Here is a 17509-nt window from a genome sequence, read left to right as displayed (position 1 = left end):
TATAATACATTATTAGCAACGAATTTAGGGAGACCTAAACATAGTCGAAGAGCTTCTCTTTCTAGCAGAATAAGGGGCCTTAATTTATATTTTGCACTTCCAGAGAATAAAACACAGCCAAATTCTAGAATCGGTTGTATATATACATACGATAAATCATAATTAGTGTGTCACTTCGCATACCAGAACGTCGGTTACTAATTCTACGTAGTAGACCGACGGCTCGTGTCCCTTTCGTTCCAATATTCTCTATGTGAGAACGCCAGTTAAGTTTTCCGTCATATATGATACCCAAGTATTTAATTGACTCTGCCTGAGGAATGGTTATTTGTTCATATACTAATGATAACTGTAACGGCCCGGAAGACGGAAAAACAAGGACTGCACTTTTGTTTACGTTAAGGGATAGATGCAGATCGTGAAGCCACGTCTGTAGAGTACAGAGGTACGTTTGCAAAGACAGGTGAAGAGAATTGATGTCTCTAGCAGTCGCGAAAAATGCAGTGTCATCGGCATAGATATACAGATTTACATCGTGGAGCAGCGGAACTGAACTCATCAATAGGTTAAATAGCACAGGAGACAGAACAGCCCCTTGGGGCACCCCTCTTGTCTGATCAAACTGCCTTGAAGAAAAACCGTTTTTAAAACAATGAAATTTTCTGTTTCTTAGAAATTCAAAAATCCATGCCGTTATATATCTAGGAAAATTGTAGGACTGTAATCTGTCCAGCAGTAGAGAGTACTCAACGCTGTCATAAGCTTTCGCAATGTCAAGAGTCACTAAAGCACTAACTTCTTTTCTATGTTGAGCAAGTTGGATGCGGCTTTCTAAATCTACATGCGCACACCAAATGGACAGACCGGGCCGGAAACCTATTTGACATGTGCTCAGTAACGAATTTTGGTATATATGATCCATCATACGATCATATAAAACTCTGTCAATTAGTTTTACCATATTTGACGTAAGGGAGATAGGCCTAATGTTGTCAAGATTGTAGCCGGCTCCTTGTTTTTTAAGCAACGGAATAATTTTGGCTGTCCTCCATTCTTGTGGAATCCATGAATTTTGTAGTGAATAATTTACCGTATTCAGAATGTCGTCAGGAGACATTTCAAACAATAATTTTAGCATGGCATTGGAAATGCCGTCAGGACCTGGAGCTGAGGCAGGCAGAGACCCAAGGACATTAGACAGTTCTGACATTGTGACTTCCACAAAGTCATCGGCGGTGAGGGGCCTTAGTGGCCCATTCGGCAAACGTGATGTTAAGAGTTGAGCTAAGCCCTTTCCTATGAATTCTAATGAAGCAGATATCTCGCGTGGTGAAAGAATTATCGATTCAGTATTCGGTCGTGTCGGTATGAATTTTCTGTATCGCAGGAATCTGAACAGAGCTTTTTTGTTGCTGGGCTTAGAGAGGAAGTCATGATGTTTTTCGTCATATTCGCATTTGGCATTCGATACTGTTCTCTTGAACGCAGCAGCTGCGAATTTATAATCACTCCAGTTACTCGGACACTGATTGTAAAGTAATTTCTTCCATGCGGCTTTTCGTCTTCTATAATCCCGCGTGCAATCCGAATTCCACCAAGGAGAGGTAGTACCTTTGCTTATGTTAACATTAAATTGGGACTTTTTAAAGGAACTTTTTAATACAGCGCAAAGCCGCATGGCTTTGATGTCATTGGGTATCGTTTTCTGGGAGTTGAGGACCGTTTTCAAGACACTCTGAAATTTCTGGTAGTTGACAAAAGTCAGCGTCGGAGACTCCAGGGAAATAACAGGACAGACAATATCAAACCTAATAGGTAGATGGTCACTACTTGAGGCTGAGTCGACAGTAGACCAGGAAGTTAAGGCAATTACTGAACTGGCAAATGTAAGATCCAATGCTGATTTAGAAAGGCCCTGAATAAAGGTAGCTGAATTCGTGTTTAAGCAACAAAAATTTTTACTAATTGCCCAGTCCGACAATCGCTTTCCACATGAGTCCGTTTTGAAACCCCAAGACACATGATGAGAATTAAAGTCTCCGGCTAGCACAATTTCTTTCCTACAAGATTTGACAACGGTATTGAGGAAACGAGTATCATGCACGCCTGTGGGAAAATATGTATTAACTAATGAAAATGGGGAACAACCAGGAATAGTTACATCTATTGCTAGTATCTCACACTCTTTGGACATATACTGATAGGAAATTTTTACTTTGTGGTATATTTTAGTTGTTATCAAGAAAGCAAGTCCTCCGCCTCTCGATGGACGGTCCATTCGAAATAAACGATAATTTTTTATATGAAAATATTGGCCGTTGGAAAGCCAAGTTTCCTGCAAAAGAATAATGTCAGGAGAAAGTTGTGAACAAAAATATATTAAATCGGTAGCTGCTGAAATAATGGAACGGCAGTTCCACTGTAATACCTTTAAATAACCTATGATGAATTAATGCCTACTTTAGAGACCGCTTGCTCTAAAATACTGTCTTTTAGAAAATATTTCTTCGAGATACTGTCTTTACCGTACTTTGCGGGTTTTGATTCAGGGACAGAGCTGGAAGAGTTAGAATTAGAATCTGGTTTGGAAATACTATCTTTCACAAACTTTTTGTTTTTTGAGTGCGGCACAGAGACCGACGAGTTATCGTTAGGTGATCTTGTGCGTTTGAGCGTCGGGAGGTCCATTTCTACATCCTGGTTGTTTTCCGACACTGATCCAGACAAGCAGCCGTTGTCGGTCTGCTGAGTAGAAGTTGATGGCCTCGCATTGTTTGCGTCTTCTACATTAACTGATAAGGGATCCATTAGCTGTTTGAGCATTCGATGTTAGGGTCCGTGAAAGAATCTGCGAGCTAGCATTAGAAGTCGTTAAAGGACTGAACACCTGAATCATTTGTGAAGTCAGCACTTGAGCTAGCGTCTCTGACAAGTTTAATGTTAATTGTTCCATTGCTTTTGACAACGCTTTTTCGACCGCTGTCGCAATAGAATCGGAAAGGGCTGAGTCTGCAACCATTTGCTGACGGGTTGTCACTCCTGCATATCTCCTACGTCTCCCCTGAACCTCAACAACAGCATCACGGCGTGAGCAGCGTCTCCTTTCAATGACATCTATAATTTGCATTTCGTGTGATCTTGCAGGGCAATTCGAGTAGTTAGCGGGGTGACCACCACCACAGAGACATTTCTCTTCTGATGACGAACAATCACTAAAATTGTGGTTGTCTCCACAAGTACGGCAGCGGGGTGCAGATCTGCAGCCCCTAACGCTGTGACCAAATCGCCAACACCTGTTGCATTGTAGAATGCGTGGAGCCAGAGCCTCTACCTTGTAAATTAGGGGCCAGACCTTAATTTCTGTTGGCCGCATCGTCCCAGCACATGTAATTATAACAGACTCTGTTGGTACCTTTTTGTCGTCAATTACTCGACTACACCGGTAAACGGATATGACTCCAGCCACCGAGAACATGTCTAAAATCTCGTCAGGGGTTAAAGTGACGTCTACCCCTCGCACAATGCCTCTAGAGCATGCGAGATGTGGCGGTACGAAACAGCTCACCGGATGTGAAGCGAAGGTGCTACAACTGAGTAGTTCTTTCACACAGGTCTGGTCTGGTGAGCAGCATAGTATACCCCCTTTGCCAAATTGGCGGACCTCTATGATCTGGCGGAAGTGCGGTGAGGCCTTCTGCAATTCGCCCTGAATCGTCTTTGGATTTTTCATATTGATCGTTCCGCCGTCGGTGGGCACCATGGCCACAGGAACATTGCCGGCTCCACTGCGAAGAAAAAACTCCAGCGGCAGCTCATGAGGAGCTACCGAGGCTGACCACGGGAAAGCCCCGTAGCCCGGTGATGATACAGACATCAAGCAAGGCTAACACAGAAACACATAAAGAAAAGAGTACCGGAAAATTACAAGCTGGGCAAAGAGAATACCACCCGATGCTTGACCTACGCCCCCAAAGCAGGAGAAGCCAGAAACGAGGAACTGGATTCCTAAACGCAGAGCTAGATCGAACGCCGAACGCCGAGCTTCTTGCTCGTGTTGATGTGTTCCACAAAAGAAGCACTTCGTCTTCCTCCTCCAAAAAAACAAGAATCTTCACAAAATTCGGTGGTACCCATTTCACGATGACAGTCGATGGTAATGCGTTTAGTATTGCATCAATATAGAGACACAACGTATTGCCACCGTAGAAACGAGTAATGTATGTAACGTAATGTAACGAGTAATGAGTAATGAGTAATGTAACGAGTAACACGTCATGCGGCCACCAGGCTCCTCTCTCGCGCTACTTTCTGGACTCACCGGGTCATCTAATGGGACTGCGGAGAAGACCGCGCGTGGACTCCGAGACGAGAAGCGTGGTGCGCCGGTGTGGATAACGCTGAGAATTGTTCCCTCGCTTGCCACACACTCAATGGTACAAACTAGAGACCAAATTTTGGGAGAAGCTCATTGATGAGCGGCACATACCCAGTGTAATCATCGCGCTGCCTGCTTATGCGTCGGGTTGCTGTCATTTAGGAACCCTTGTGACATGGGTTCCACCCCGCTCAGCATCGGATAAATTTAAGGGATCTTCTTCGTCATTGTAGAGCGGTAAATTCCCAGTTGCCACGTGCCTACTTACCCAAGTTGGCGTCACAGACGTCACACACCTGTCGGCACATACCCTATGACCCAAGCTGGCATCAAAGAGGCTCGTTGAAGAACAGCGCGAACCCTGTGGCACATACTCAGCGCTCCAAGTCGGCGTTTCTTCCAACAGCAGTGCCTACCCAGTCCCGCATGTATACAGTTAACCCTGTCGGCATGAAAGAGGTTAGTTGAAGAGCGAAGCTGAAGAGTTGAAGTGTTGCCACGTATTCAGTAACGCAAGTTGGTCCGATGGTAGGTTCGTTATGGTAGGTAGCTTAAATTCGTCGTCCGGTTCTGGTCATACCGCCGTTGTCCCGCCATTTTCGTTATAGAGTCGTCGTCATACTGTCGTCTTCATTCCATTGTCGTAACGTCATCGTCATCGCGCTGTTGTACCATTGTCATCTTTTCAGAAATTTCATCCAATGGTCGTCTTGCCGTCGTCGTCACACCACTTTAGTTGTTCCATCGAATCAATTTCTTTTCATTACGTTATAGCCCTGCTATCGTATGTCAATAGTGATTATGTCATCGTCATCACTCCGTCGTCGTCATACATTGGTTGTCATACTGCCAATGCGTCGTGGTTGTTCCATTGTCGTCATTCCAGCTTCATCTGATTCTAGTCGTACCGTCATTATCACGCTATTGTCGTCATACATTCTTCGTCATCCCGTTGTTCTCATGCTGTCGTCGTCACGCTGTTTTCGTCATACTATCGTCACCACTGCAGAATCGTCGTAGCATTGTCGTCGTGCCGTCATCGTCACACCGCCTTCGTCGCTCCATCGACAACATTCTTTCGTAATTCCATAGTAACCACTGCATGCGCCGCCGGCATAGGGTCGTCGCCCTGCCGTCATGATCATGAATGACCTTGGAGAGCGAGGGTCGCTGCAAAGCGGGCCGATTACGGATACACTGTATGCCCCAAATAGCCGAAGCTCTTAAATTCTCAGAACGACTACGGATTCTAAATAAAGCTACCTTAGGTGATATGATGTGTCACTACGTGGTCGCTACATTGTTTGAATGCTAATCGCATTAACTTCGATAATTATCTTAATAGAGGTTCTGCCAGAATTCTTTCATCTTCGGGAAGTGCCTTTGTTAGAACGTTTCTTTCTCTGTTCCTTGCATTTTCGTAATATTTTTTACGTTTTTCGGTGACGCTGCTCCTAGCTGCCTCGTGGTTACTGATGCGGAGCCTTCCACAGGCCCGCCCAGCCTGAGGTCTGCTATGGCAAGCTACCCGGTGAATCAACGCACCTGGTCCAGCACCAGCGAAGACACTGAACTGTACTCGGTCACAGGCGACGACTCGTCAGATGACAGCTTTGAGTCTGTGATGAGCGAGAAGGCCAAAAGAATGATCCTCAAGGTGTCTTCACCAGCGAGGACATCAACATTGAAAGCAAAAAGAGAACGCTGGTCACACACGTACTACACTTCGTATACCAGAGGACTCCTCCATCAGCCTTCGAGCTCTTAACAGGCAAGCCCTCTCCATGTTTCTCGAGGGGATCGCGCCGAATGAAGCAAGGGAGTCCGATTAAACACACGAAAGAATATCCTCGCTGTGGACGCGACAAATGGAAGCGCATTGGAGAAGCTTCGAAAAATAACAGATGTGGTCGGTATCAAAGTCCGACCGATTGCACCATTGGACGGAGCCGGCAGGCTGGGCGTCATCTACGACATTTATTTCGCCATAACCAACCCGGACGTGCCACTTCTCATCAAACCAGCGACTGAAGGAGTTATCATCACGCATGCGCTTTGCCTTGGTAGCACCTACTGCGCAAAGTTGATATTCAAGGGCGATTCCATCCCTTCGCAAGTCAAGGTTGGACACTTCCGGCATGCGGTTCGGCTATTCGTCCCCAAGTCACTTCAGTCCCATAGCTGCATGAAGATTGGCCATGTCAATGATCTGTACAAACATCACGGCTTCTCGCTGCGCTGAGTGACACACTGCGGATGCTTGCCACGCAACAAATCTTAAGTGCGGTGACTGTGATGGCTCCCATAATGCCTCGCCTAAAGACTGCCCGCAAATTAAGGGAGAAATTGCCATTCTCAAACAAATGGTTAGAGACACCTCATCCCACATAGAAGCCGCTGAAACAGTACGACTTCGGCGAAATCGTCGACGCAAGCGTACAGGATGGGGTGTTGTTAATACGCAGACTCAAGTAAGCCTGCAGACACGAAGAGGAATGATACGAAGAAGTCTAACGCCACGGGTGACTGGCCTGCGCATCCGCGCATACAGCTTGCCAAAGAGCCTCCTAGCCTGGTGTCTACTTCTACGCATACTTCGGTTGATGAAGTGCCAAGGGTTGACCGACAGATCTTACCGATGCTGCTGTCGCTAGTGAATATCATCAAATAATTAGTGACAAGTATCGCAACACCGACCACTCGAAGTGGCCTGCAGGTGCTGGACGCACTGAGCCCAGTCCTCGCAGCGCTCGAGTAGAACCATGGCTGACAATCACGAATCATTCCGCAAAGAGGTCAGAGAAGCATCGATCATACAGTGGAATGCCAGAGGTCTTAGATGTCGGATGGCTGATTTTCGTCAGTATGTATACTCGAACCGCTTCCCAATCATCGTAATTTGTGAACCGAAATTATCAAGCCCAATCCGGCTATCCTGCTATGAATCAATCATGTGCTCCACCTACAGCGAAATCAACGAGGTCGTTGTGTTTATTCGTCGGGAGCTTACCTACATCGTATAGCATGTGCCACCTCACGATGAAAACTAGTATGTTTGCCTGACTGTTAAGAAGAAAGAGCTAACCTTCACACTAGTGGGTACCTACTTATCTCCCTCAACCCGATGTGATAGCAAGAGATATAGAGGACATCTCGACGGCAACCTCTGGTCCATGGATTATCACAGGAGATTTTAACGCCCGCCACCCTGTTTGGGGAAGCTCTAAAATTAACGCAACGGGCCGGCGACTGGCTTCATTTGTATCTGATCATGAATTGTCCCTGCTTTCTATGAGGCTGATTGTACAGCAGCTGCTTAGGCTTGGCGTTTGTGTCCCGTCGCTTCGCTACTCGTGTGAAGTGGTTTTTAGACATTGAGACGCATGGGAGTGATCATATTCCCAGTTACCTTAAAATCAAGGGGTTGGGCAGCTGTCATTCGCCAAACACAATCGGGCGAATTAATTGGTCTACATTCGAAACCAGCATGGAAGAAGCTTATCGCAAAGGCCTCCCTTCTGGCCTTGATCAAGCGATAAAGGAAGCGAGGCAGAATGCGATGTGCACGCTGACATGTGCTCCAATGTTCTCAGAATTCGACGTGGAGTTGGAGCTCAGATACCGGAGCGTAGATACTGAGGCACAAAGTCGATCCATTATTTAAGAATAGCCAGAGGCGCGTAAAAGAAGATCCAATGCCGAATGGAAAAACTGGAGTCTCAACGGTGGGCAAAATTTTGTAAATCCCTAGACCCCTGAAAACATCACTCTCACATATGGAGAACCGTTCGAGGCCTACGTGTACTTCCCGAACAACGCGGGCCATTCGAAGCCCTGGCGCTTTTCCAAAGCCGAGAAGACATCGAGGTAGCGGAAGATTTCTGCAGGAAGAATGCAGGTAAGTCAACGTACACAGGCTCCCTTGGTACGGACAGCATCATTCCACATTCACGGGATTCATGCATGGACCTGCCTCTCACCACCGAGGAGCTCGATGCGGCTCCTGCTTTGTGTAATCGGTCGTCGTCGCCTGGACCAGATGGCATATCGTACCGCATCTTGTGCCATCTGGGTGAGCAAGCACGACATGCGTTGCTGGATATATTCAACGAATCCTGGCTGGATAGAAATGTTCCTCAAGAATGGAAGACAAGCCGTCTGGTACCATTCCTTAAGCCTGACAAGTCTCCACTAGAGCTCAGGTCATACCGGCTAATCGCGCTGGCTAGTTGCTTAGGGAAGGTGATGGAACGCAGGATCCTTGCCAGATTGGCGTGGTACTTAACGCTACAAAGTTTTTACAAACGCTATGACCGGTTTTCGGCGTCTCCGCTGCTCCGTTGATAATATCATTGATCTGGTCCCCTACGTCCAACATCAAAAGAGACGTAAGCGGTTCTCTGTTGCGATGTTTCTGGATGTAAAACGAACGTATGACCACGGCCGCACGATGCAAAGCAAGGTTTTGGATCGAGCGGCCGTGGTATGACAATGTTGATCGTGGCGCTATACTTGATGCTCTTGAATAGTTTGGGCTTGGTGGCCGAGTGCGCAGGTGGATCCGGAACTACTTACACATGAGGTCTTTTTATGTGCAGACCGATGACGGTCCGACCTATCAACACTACACATACCGTGGTGTTCCCCAAGGTGGCGTCATGAGCCGCACACCATTCAATCTTGTTCTTGCTGATCTCGTGGAACGCATACCAAGTGCTGTCCAGATATCAATGCACACCGCGTGTAGACATCAGGTGTAACACGTCCTCAGGAGCGCGCGAGGCTACAAGAAGCCGCGACTTCAATATCGGAGTGCCTTAGCGAACAAGGTCTCCAGATTTCACCTGAGAAATGTACGCTGGTCGCGTTTACACGGAAGCCAAGGACGTCCTACGCCATATTTATCAATGGGAATAATCTACGTTACGCCAGGACGCACAGCTTCTTAGGGGTGGTCATTGATCGATACCTAATCTGGAGTCGCCATGTGGCCTACCTGATGAAACGCCTAACGACCATTTCACATATCTTCAAATTTCTTGGAGGGAACACGTGAAACACGTCAGTAAACGCGATGTTGCAACTCCACAGGATGCTGTTTCTCGGTTATCTGAGGTACTGCTTACCTGTACTGAGCAATACCTGCAGAAGTAACATCCGCACAATCGAGAGTGCACAGGCGCAAGTACTCAGGGTTTGTCTTGCATTACCGCACTGCACATCAACAGTGGAGATAATTACGATAGCTCAAGATTACCCAGTCACAACTCATATGACTAGCAGGGCGAGGGAAATCGCGGCTTGCTCGGCGACTCCGGGTCGGTCGAGGGTGCTCCCCGGAACCTCAATGAGTCTGTCCATGAGGCTGCGCGTGAACCTCACCGACCGCGCTTCCTCTGTAAGGAGCGCCAACTCTCCTCCTCCCTACGACCACAGGGACGCTCCCGCTGCTTACAACGAGGTTATTCTTCTACATGTCTAGAAGGGCCTTTCTACCCCTCACCCCAAGTTGAATAGGGCGCAAGCCGTTTCACTTAGTCTTCTACAGACCAGCACATATCCGCGTCTGTCCGTTCTCCACGAGGCTTACCCCGACGTGTATAGCGACGACGCCTGTCCGTCCTGCGGGCAGACCTCCACTCTAGCGCACATGCTCTGGGAGTGCGGGTCGACATATCCCAAGTTCATCACGGAGGAGTGGGACTCGCTTCTGCGTAGCCCCGCTCTAGAAAAGCTAATCCTGGCTGTCCGGCGTGCCCGCGACCGGGCCGGTGGGCTAGACCTGCCGGTACCGACGTGGGACTAGACGGGTGCGCGACGAGTTCGCGTTCTCGTCGGACCTGCAATAAAGTTTCCTCACTCACTCACTCACTCACTCACTCACTCACTCACTCACTCACTCACTCACTCACTCACTCACTCACTCACTCACTCACTCACTCACTCACTCACTCACTCACTCACTCACATGATAGTGGAAGTGATCAGAGTGCACATCAGGCATGTTGCCCGCGCCCCTTTCCGCCATCTCGCCGCTCTACTGAAAGATCGGCCGAGTGCCTCTTTTTGCCAGGTGATATCGGTTTACCGTGACTTTTTCCCTAGGGATTATACGCCTGCCGAGAGGATCTTTGCACCTCCTTGGTGTTTGACTCGCCACAAGTTCGGCTCTCAGTAACGGGAATTCGAACGAAAGCAGCACTCTCGTCGCCAGCTCTCAAGCAGCTATACTCATGCTGCACGAGACATACAAGGATCATCTCCAGATTTACATTGATGGCTCGACAATTGTGGACGGATCTACAGGCGTTGTAATCTTTCCCGAAAAAGCCGTGAACATTCAGTTTACAACATCAGGTCTACCACGAAGATGCAGCATATTCACCGACTCGAAGGCAGTCCTGCACTGTTTGCTATTCGTTCTACGTCGTGGACCACAGGACCAACTTGTGCTAGAAATAGGGCAGTTATATCATCAGCTAGCAGAGAAAGGACACGACATCCCTTTTCAGTAGCTCCCAGGCCACTGCAGCATCAGCTGCTAGGAGGGCTCACGAAGATGCCGTGAAGGAACCCATACTAGCTTCGCATACTAGCGCGTGATGCCACACGATCCATGTGGAACACGTCAGCTTTCTGGCATGCTGGACTGCACCGCCTGGATCCATCCCTCCGACGACGCATTCCATCTGGACTATCCCGAATCGAGACAACTGTTCTCTGCCGACTATGGCCAGGAGTGCCTTTCACGAGTGCATTTGCTTGCCGCATCGGAATGACTGACAGTGCTGCCTGTTGTAATTGCGGCAGCGAGGAAACAATCGAACATATCCGCTGTCATTGTCGTAGTTACAGCTCCCAGAGACCGGCGCTCGCGACGGTGTTGGCCCGCCTCGATGACCGGCCGCTTTCTGAGCGGACGACCTTGGAGTGCCGGCTGATGCGACCTTCACACCATAAGACGGTGAAGGCGCAACTGAGGTTTATCCGGCCAGGCGACCTGCTTGAACGATTGTGACACTCCGGCGTTCCTTTGTGTGTGTTCCTTTTATTCCATCTCCCGCTCTTTTCATGTGAGTGCACTTTTCTTCTTTTTTTAAAGATCTTTCTGTCTCTCCTTACCTCTTCCCCCATGCATGGTAGCAAACTGGATATCGATCCTCCGCTTAACTTCCTTGCCTTTCTCATCTCTTTTATCTTTCTCTCTCTTTCGTCTTCGCAACACTAGAAATTCTGGTCAGCATTGTTCCCAGGTCATTGTTCCCAGGTTATTAAGAACTCGGATTCCTAGGGGTGGTTGTGCTCAGGCGAGAGACGGACGACTTGAGTTTGACAGCCGCTTCGCCTGTCAAAAAGGGCAAGCGCCTTAGGGTAATTGAGAGTGGCGGTGAAGGACGAATTTCAGTAGTGACAGGACATTGCAGAGTGGGAAAAAAATGAATAAGAGCTAGAACGATAGGGGCATAGAAATGGATTTGAACAAATTGGAAACTATTTTAATGGTGTGAGACTCGTTTCTAAAAGAAGAATCCTTAGGTTGTCTTCAATTCAGTAAAATATCCTTCGTATAGCATCCACAAGAAAAAGCAATGAAAGGAATTTCAGTTAAGCTGGTTATATTTTTCAATAGAAGACGGCTGCCCAAAGGGCGAGTCGTTTACAATATTGTGTTGCTGCACAACACGTAGATTTACGACAGTGGTCACTCATGTGTCGCTTTGCCTTGCCTTAGGAAACTGAAGTAAAGTGCTGGCAATGAAATTCTGGAATATCTTTCCGCTAATAAATTTGTGCGTTAAGGCATATATAGTGCAAGTCACTACTGGTTTACATTATTATTTTTTCACTCTTTTGTTCAAGCGAGATGACTATTCTGCCGTAGTTTATCACGCAATTCGCCTAATTCAATTTAGACTTTCAGGTGTCCAACGTTCTTAGATAATTACGTTGATCCTGCGCAGAAGCTGCAATACTGTTACGTGTAACTGGAGCCCAATACTATATACAATTTATTTACAGGGAAGCTGACGGAAGGCCAAAATGGCGACGCTATATCAAGCGGGGCACACGTCGTCTTCTTCCTCCTCAGTGCAGCCTCACTGTGGCGCTGTTCGGTGGCATCACCCCCGGCGGTAGAAGCATCGTCCCGGTGCTTAATCTACACATCCACGGTAAAAGGTGTCTGGTATCGCTTTAGTCTCGCCACGTGAACGATGTCACTTGCAGCCGACGATGACGCTGACAGGTCGGCGGGGATGACTTCATACGTGACATCGGTCACTTGTCGCACCACACGGTATGGGCCAGTGTAGCGCTACAGCAGCTTTTCTGAAAGGCCCACACGTCGAATGGGTGACCAGAGAAGCACCAGAGAACCCGGAGTAAAGTGCACGTCGCGATGGTGGCAATCATAGAGGCGTCTCTGATGCTCCTGTGAGGCCTCGAGACGGGTGCGGGCGAGCTGGCGCGCGTGGTCGGCGTGTGCGATCGCGTCGCGGGCGTATTCAGTGGTTGAACGTGTGGCCGAGGGCAACAAAGTGTCGAAGGGCAACGCGGGTTCTCGGCCATATAGGAGATAGAATGGTGAATAGCAGGCGGTGTCGTGACGCGATGAATTATACGCGAACGTCACATTTGGTAAGTGAAGATCCCAGTCGTGGTGGTCGGTCGCAACGTACATTGAAAGCATGTCGGTGATGGTCCGGTTGACGCGCTCCGTGAGGCGGTTGGTCTGTGGGTGGTAGGACGTGCTGAACTTGTGCTTTGTCGAGCAGGAGCGGAGGATGTCCTCGACGACTGCCGACAGAAAGCTGCGGCCACGGTCAGTGAGTAATTGGCGCGGAGCACCATGCACTAAAATGATGTCATAGAGCAGAAAGTCAGCAACGTCAGTAGCGCAACTTGTCGGGAGGGCTCTGGTGATTGCGTACCGCGTAGCATAATCGGCAGCGACGGCGACCCATTTATTTCCGGAGCCCGAGAGAGGAAACGGTCCAAGAAGGTCTAGACCAACACGGAAAAAGGGGTCCGGTGGGATGTCGATCGGCTGGAGACATCCAGCTGAAGGTGGGGAGGGCTTCTTCCGGCGCTGACAGGGCTCACAAGCGGCAACGTAGCGCCGCACGGAGCGGGCGAGACCCGGCCAAAAGAATCGACGGCGCACACGGTCGTATGTGCGCGAGACGCCCAAGTGTCCAGCCAAGGGAGCGTCGTGAAGTTGTTGGAGGACAGTCGAACGCAGGTGTGAGGGAATTACGAGCAGAAGGTCAAGGCCGTGTGGCTCGAGATTGCGGCGGTATAATGTCCCCTCCTTAAGGAGAAACATCCGGGGAGAGGCGTCGCCAGGCGTTGAATCCAGATGGTCGATGTGGGCTCGTAATGAAGGATCGCGGCGTTGCTCGTTGCCGATTTCAAGCAACTGGGAGACAGAGAAAACGCAAGCGATGGCGTCCGCATCAGCCGGTTCATCGACGGGGTAGCGGGACAAACAATCGGCATCCTGGTGGAAGCGTCCCGTCTTGTATACCACGGAGAAGGTATATTTTTGCAGGCGTAATGCCCAGCGAGCGAGTCGTCCCGTGGGGTCCTTGAGTGAGGATAGCCAGCAGAGCGCGTGGTGATCAGTGATGACACAGAAGGGGCGTCCGTACAAGTATGGACGAAACTTCGCACCAGCCCACAAAAGAGCGAGACACTCGCGCTCTGTGATTGAATAATTGCGCTCAGCAGGTGATAGAAGTCGGCTGGCATAGGCTATAACGCGGTCATGCCCACGCTGGCGTTGTGCTAACACTGCTCGTATGCCGTGACCACTGGCATTAGTTCGAACTTCCGTTGAGGCAGACGGGTCAAAGCGGGCCAGAATTGGAGGCGTGGTAAGGAGAGTAGTGAGCTGCGAAAAAGATGCGGCATGGTCAGGTCCCCAAGAAAATGGGGCGTCTTTCTTCAAGAGGTCGGTAAGGGGACGTGCGATAGTCGCAAAATCCTTCACAAAGCGTCGGAAATATGAGCACAGCCCTACGAAACTACGAACGTCCTTGGTAGACTTCGGAACAGGAAAGTTCGTAAGGGCGCGAATTTTGTCCGGATCAGGTCGCACGCCTCTGGCGTCCACGAGGTGTCCAAGGACGGTGATTTGGTGGCGAGCGAAGTGACATTTTGACGAGTTCAACTGGAGACCGGCACGGCGAAATACGTCAAGAATCGCTGAAAGACGGTCTAGATGCGTGTCAAATGTGGGCGAATAAACGATGACGTCGTCCAGATAGCACAAACAGGTGGACCACTTGAACCCCTGAAGCAAAGAGTCCATCATTCGTTCGAAGGTGGCGGGCGCGTTACAGAGACCGAAAGGCATCACCTTGAACTGATAAAGGCCGTCAGGGGTAATAAATGCAGTCTTCTCTTGGTCCATGTCGTCGACGGATATCTGCCAGTAGCCGGACCGTAAGCCGATAGAAGAAAAATAGGTGGCACCGTACAAGCAGTCTAGAGCGTCATCAATACGTGGCAAAGGGTACACGTCCTTTTTTGTGATTTTGTTCAGGTGGCGATAATCTACACAAAAACGCCACGTTCCGTCCTTAATTTTGACAAGTACGACGGGAGAAGCTCAGGGACTACAGGAAGGCTCGATAATGTCCTTTTCAAGCATCTTTTTGACTTCCTATTGGATAACAGCTCGTTCGGACGCAGAAACACGATATGTCCGTCGGTGAATAGGGCTCGCATTTCGTGCGTCGCATAGGGCTCGAATAGGGCCAGTGTTTATGCGATGGGTCACGACGGACGTTTGACCTAAGGGTCGATTGTCAAAGTCAAGAATGTCGCTATAGCCTTCAAGAACGCGGCAAAGGGCTTCAGCTTGAACAGGTGTAAGGTCAGAGGAAACCATCTTCTCAATGTCGACGTCAGTACCGTGCGATGACGTCACGGTATGGGCTGAGCTGTGACGATCTTCCACTGTGAATGGCTCCGTCTCATCATCCTGCAAAGCGCTTATTATAGCCAATGAAATCCCCTGAGGCAGAACTTGCGCGGTTAGCGCGAAATTGACAAGGGGAAGGCAGGTGCGGTTGCCAGTAATTGTCAGCACAGTGTGCGGCACGGTAACACCATGTGTAAGTATAACTGCCGGAATTGGTGCGACCACGTAATTACCGTCAGGTACAGCTGGTGAGGACAACAAGTCGACGTGTGTCACAGATTGAGGCGGTAGGCGAATAAAATCCATGCGGCTCAAACGGCTTGGAGGCGGGTCGACAGGGTCGGCAAGAAGAGCCAAGTCAAGGCGAAGTGAGCCGGCCGAACAGTCAATGAGGGCCGAATGATTGGCAAGGAAATCCAGACCGAGAATGAGGTCGTGAGGGCAATGCTCGATGATGGTGAAGAGAACGACGGTTTGTCTCTCAGCAATGGTGAGTCGGGCAGAGCACATGCCAACAATAGCGACAGTCCCTCCGTCAGCGACTTGTACAAATCAGTTCGGGGCGGGCGTCAGAACTTTCTTGAGCTGACGGCGAAGAGCAGCACACATAATGGACACATGCGCCCCAGTGTCAATCAACGCGCACACAGGAACATTGTCGACGAGAACGTCCGAAAGATTCTTGTTCGTGGGTAAGGTGAAACGAGGATTTCGTGCCAATGTCGTCCTTGCAGCGTCACCTCCAGAAGCTGCACTGTCTAGTTTTCCGGTCGGGGGTGCGGCGAGTAGGTCGGAGAAGGAGCACGGCGTGACGGGGGCGAACAAGATTGACGACGAGAGGGAGAAGGCGAGCGGGAGTAGCGGAGTCGTGTCAGAGGTGTCGCAGGGTCAGATGATGGAGCGGGCATAGAAGGGGCGAAGGAAAAGGACGTGCTAGAGTGGCGAGGGTGGTAATCAGGAGAATAGCGTATCGGAGAAGTCCTGCGACTGCGGCAGTGGCGAGCGACATGTCCAATGCGTCGGCAATTGACACAGATCGGCCTGTCGTCCACTGTTCGCCATTCGGAGGGGTTGCGTTGTCCGTAAGAGGAGTAAGAAGAGCGCGGTGGGGACGTGCGGGGAGACAGAGCTTCCGAACGTATGGAACGAATGGATTGCAGGCCGACGTTGGACAATTCTTGACGGACGACGGCCTGGATCAAGGAGATTGTCACCGGAGAATGATCACGTGACGGGAATGAAGGGGCCGCCGGTTGTGCCGCTTCGACCTCACGACAAATGATGCGGGTCAAGTTGTCACATCGCGACGGCTGGTGGAAGCGGTCGTAACAGGATGACGTAGTTGCCGTGTTTGGAAGTCGCGTGATGTGCTGGGATACCCGGCGGCTTTTAGCATGCTCAAGACGGCGGCACTCCTTGAGGATCGCATCGATGCTGGTGACGTTAGTAAACACCAGTAAATTGAAGGCGTCTTCAGCAACGCCTTTGAGGACGTGATTAACCTTATCGTCCTCAGACATGGTCGCGTCAGCCTTGGCACAAATGGCCAAGACGTCGAGAATGTACGACCCGTAGGACTCGGTCGACGTCTGTACACGTGTGGCAAGGGCTTTCTTAGCATTGACTTGGCGACCGAACGGATTGCCAAAAAGGTCGCGGAGCTTCTCTTTGAAGAGATCCCAACTCGAGATCTCCTCTTCGTGAGTCTAGAACCATGCAAGTGGAGCTCCGTCGAGGTAGAAAAGAACGTTCGCAAGCATAATAGTCGGATCCCACCTGTGACTGGTGCTGACACGTTCGTATAAGCGGAGCCAGTCGTCAACATCAGGACTGCCAACCCCGTTGAAAACACCAGGATCTCGAGGGGGGGGGGGGGGGGGGGGACGGCAACGTAGGTCGGGGCTGCAGGCGGAGACGGTTGCGTGGATGAAGTGCCGCCAGCAGGAGCCGAAGTTGCACTGTCGCCGTTGCGACCGCTGCGAAGCTCCATGACGGGTACGGGGAACGTCCACCTCCACCAAATTAATATTACGTGTAACTGGAGCCCAATACTCTATACAATTTATTTACAGGGAAGCTAACGGAAGGCCATAGTGGCGACGCTATATCAAGCGGGGCCCACGTCGTCGTCTTCCTCCTCAGTGCAGCATCACTGTGGCGGCTGTTCCGTAGCAATATTTTGCACAATTGGTTAGAGATGTGAAAAA

This window comes from Dermacentor andersoni, chromosome 2 (assembly GCF_023375885.2).
Source record: "Dermacentor andersoni chromosome 2, qqDerAnde1_hic_scaffold, whole genome shotgun sequence".
NCBI lineage: Eukaryota > Metazoa > Arthropoda > Arachnida > Ixodida > Ixodidae > Dermacentor > Dermacentor andersoni.
The sequence above is the reverse complement of the archived record's forward strand: the minus strand, read 5'-3'. Positions refer to the sequence as shown.